Here is a 3,925-nt window from a genome sequence, read left to right on the forward strand (position 1 = left end):
CGGAAGAAAAGTCCCGGTGAGTGAAGGCAGAAGGAAGTCCTAGTGAGTGAAGCTAGGCGGATGGAAATCCAGTGAGTGAAGCCGGTGAAAGTCCTAGTGAGTGAAGCTAGGCGGATGGAAAACCCCGGTGAGTGAAGCCGGTGAAAGTCCTAGTGAGTGAAGCTAGGCAGATGGAAAACCCTAGTGAGTGAAGCTAGGTGAAAGTCCTGGTGAGTGAAGCCAGGCAAGGGAAAATCCAGATGGATCAAGGATGATCGGACATCTGGTGTTGGGAAGTCCAAGTAGGTCAAAGGATTGACTGGATACTTGGCATGAAAGAAAAGTCCAAGTAGGTCAAAGGGATTGACCGGATACTTGGCACAGAGAAAAGTCCAAGTGGGTCAAAGGGATTGACCGGACACTTGGTAAGGGAGTCCTAGCAGGTCAAGGGAGTGACTAGATGCTAGACATGACATACCAACAGGTCAAGGTTGACCGGATGTTGGTTTGGGATATTTGGGACTTGGTTTTGGACAAAAACCAAGTGCTGGATCGATCCGTGGATCGATCCAGGCTCTGGATCGATCAGTGGATCGATCCAGACCTGTCCCAGCGAACAGAGAGCTTCTGGATCGATCCGTGGATCGATCCAGATGTCCCAATCGATCAGTGGATCGATTGGGATGAGGCTGCTTCGCGCGATAAGCGCTGGATCGATCCGTGGATCGATCCAGGCGCGTTTCCAGAGCACAGAGGCGCTCTGGATCGATCCGTGGATCGATCCAAAGCCTCCCCGATCGATTGGGAACATTCGAATCGATCGGGATCCGACCGTTGGCGTCGTTTATAGCTGCAGGCGTTCGATGGCTGCTAGACAACTTCACCGATTCACTCCAAGTTACTCGCCAGCTCCTCCACAGCGCTCTCAAAGATCAGGTCGCCAGTTCTTGAAGGATCTTGGAAGCTTTCCAAGTCAAGAGGCGGATCAAAGGCAAGAAGAGAAGCTAGGGTTAGGGTTTTCTGTACTCATTGTAAGCTTTGCGCTTGTATTTTGTTTCCCTTTCCTTTCTTCTTGTACTGAGAGTCTTGTAGGGCTTCTCCGCCCTCGGTAGTTACCGAAAAGGAGTGTTTTCATAGTGGAGGGTGCGTGCGTGGTGTGGATCCTTGGACTAGTCACCTCTTGTGAGGTGGATACCAAGTAAACCAACCGTGTTAGCGTTGTTGCATTTGTTTCTGTATTTTCCGCTGCATATTCTTGAAGAAACAAGCAACGCCAAGCAACGCCGAGCACCGAGAGAACGTGACAAGCTATTCACCCCCCCCCCCCCCTCTAGCTACTTTTGGTCCTAACACCTTTATCATAACCCAAAACACTAAACTCTTGTTTGTTGATCTTTAATATTAGATTTGTTTACCTTCACTTTGCATTTGAAACAATTGGATAGTTGTTTATCTAATTCACATTGAGACATTTCTAGTGCTTATTCCAGTCCCTGTGGATACGATAATCTTTTATATTACTTGCGACATTTCCGTACACTTGCGGAGCGTAACAAGTTTTTGGCGCCGTTGCCGGGGGCTGCGCTATAACATTAGGAATTATCAATTGAGTTAGACTAAACATAACATTTGTTTTCCTTTCATATTGCATAGTTGTAACTAATCATTAGATTTCTGTTTTTACTTTCTTGTATAACTTTTACTTCTTGTTAATTCTTTTTGTACAAATTCAATTCTGCATTTTTGATTCTTTTATTTTTCTCTTTTTCTGTTGAATTTTCATTTGCTATCTTGTTCTTGTGTATGCGAAGATCTAACTTTGCTGGGGAATTCTTTCCTTTTGACCCTGAGATTGACAGCACTTTCCATAAAAGAAGAATTCTGCAAAGGTAAATTGAAGAACAGGAACATTTGAATATGGCGAATAGACCACTCAAGGATTATGCTGCACCTTATGCAAGAGGTTTTTGATCTAGTATTTCAAGACCTTCAGTGGAAGCTAATAACTTTGAGATCAAACCCGCAATTATATCTATGGTGCAGCAGAACCAATTTGGTGGAGGACCTCATGAAGACCCCAATCAATACTTAGAGGTCTTTTATGAAATATGTGGTACCATGAAAATGAATGGAGTTCCTTCAGAAGCAGTTAGATTATTATTATTTGGGTTTTCTTTAAGAGATAGGGCAAAGCAATGGCTGAATTCTTTGGCCCCTAATAGCATCACCACTTGGGAGCAGTGTGAGCAACAGTTTCTTGATAAATTCTATCCACCAAGCAAAACAGCTCATATGAGGAATCTAATTGCAAGCTTCAAGCAAACTGACTCAGAATCTCTTTTTGAAGCATGGGATAGATATAATAGTATGCTCAGACAATGCCCACATCATGGGTTGGAAAGATGGTTAGTGTTGCACATTTTATAATGGTATCAACTATCATACCAAAGTGTCCCTTGATTCAGCTGCTGGAGGGGCACTTATGAATAAAAGTTTAGATGAAGCTGAAGAAATTATTGACAATGTAGCACAAAATCATCATCAATGGGCAAATGAAAGAAGTGGTGGCTATTCTTCTGTAAACCCAACAATTAAAACATCAGGGAAGTTTGATGTAGATGCAGTCACTCTTTTGTCTGCAAAATTGGACGCTCTTACAAAGAAATTTGAGAATATAGGGACTAGTGCTAATATGGTCAATGCTATTAGTACATCTTGTGAAGTATGTGGGAGTTCAGAGTACTCAAATGACTCATGTCTATTGGGAGCTATCACTGCACAAATCAATCAACTGGAACAATGTGATGCAATCATGAGTTACAATCAAAGGTAGAACAACCCATACTCAAATACTTATAACCCTGGATGGAAGAGCCATCCCAATTTTTCTTACAGAAATAATCAAGATCAAGGACCATCTATGGGGGCAAGACCAAATTTTCAAGCTGGGCAACAAAATTTTCAACATCTATCTTCTCAAGGCTTACCAAAGTCAAATATTGAAAAGATGCTTGAAGAAATTATCTCAAGTCAGAATGAAATGAAGCAAGATTTAGCAAACCTCATTCAGAGAATGGATAATTCTGAAAAGCATCAAAAGATCCAGGATAGTCAAATTGCCCAACTAGCTTCCTCATCATCCAGAGCACTAGGACAACTTCCAGGAAAACCTGATGTGAATCCTATGGAGCATTGCAATAGAATTGAGCTTAGGAGCGGACGGACCTTGGGAGACTCCCAAGTGACTGCTTAAAAAGGGATACAAAAAGAAGAAGAGCTCTCTCCTCTTATACCAAATCAGATTCAAGCTAATGAGGAGAGTACCATTGAGGTTGAAGAGACTCTCCCACTGAACCATCAGAGCAAAGCTGTCCCTTTTCCTCAGAGACTTACAATGCTCAAGAAAGATGAAGAATTTGGCAAGTTTTTAGAAAAAGTTAAGGAAATTTGTGTAGAGGTACCTCTTATTGATGTTATTCTTCAAATGCCTAGATTTGCCAAATTCCTGAAGGATCTCATGTCAAACAAGAGAAGAAGAGGAGAGGTTGAGACCATTGCGCTTAGTGAGGAATGTTGTGCTATTTTGGAGAAGAACACTTCCCCAAAACTAAAGGACCCAGGGAGCTTTTATATTCCTTGCAACATAGGAAAAGAATTTTTTGAAAAAGCTTTTTGTGATTTGGGGGCAAGTGTTAGCCTCATTCCCTATTCAATTTGTAATAAATTAGGTCTCAAAAACATTAAACTTACTACTATGGCACTTCAACTTGCCGATCATTCCTGCAGGTACCCTTTGGGTATTATAGAAGATGTGCCAGTAAAGGTGGATGGGAATGTTATTCCCACAGATTTTGTCGTGTTGGACATGGAAGAGGACCCCAGGATTCCTATCATATTAGGAAGACATTTCCTTGCTACAGCTGGAGCTATAATTGATGTCAAAAAT

The 3,925-nt window shown here is 42.0% G+C and overlaps 1 non-coding gene across 1 annotated transcript; it reads right to left on the bottom strand.

Annotated features, from left to right (window-relative positions):
• Positions 1-2,269: 2,269 nt before the first annotated feature.
• On the bottom strand, positions 2,270-2,375 carry LOC122022129. Its single transcript, XR_006122862.1, has one exon. It is a non-coding gene; the product is annotated as a small nucleolar RNA R71 (small nucleolar RNA).
• Between the last annotated feature and the right edge of the window lie 1,550 nt (positions 2,376-3,925).

The sequence above is a fragment of the Zingiber officinale genome, chromosome 9A (assembly GCF_018446385.1).
Source record: "Zingiber officinale cultivar Zhangliang chromosome 9A, Zo_v1.1, whole genome shotgun sequence".
Lineage (NCBI taxonomy): Eukaryota > Viridiplantae > Streptophyta > Magnoliopsida > Zingiberales > Zingiberaceae > Zingiber > Zingiber officinale.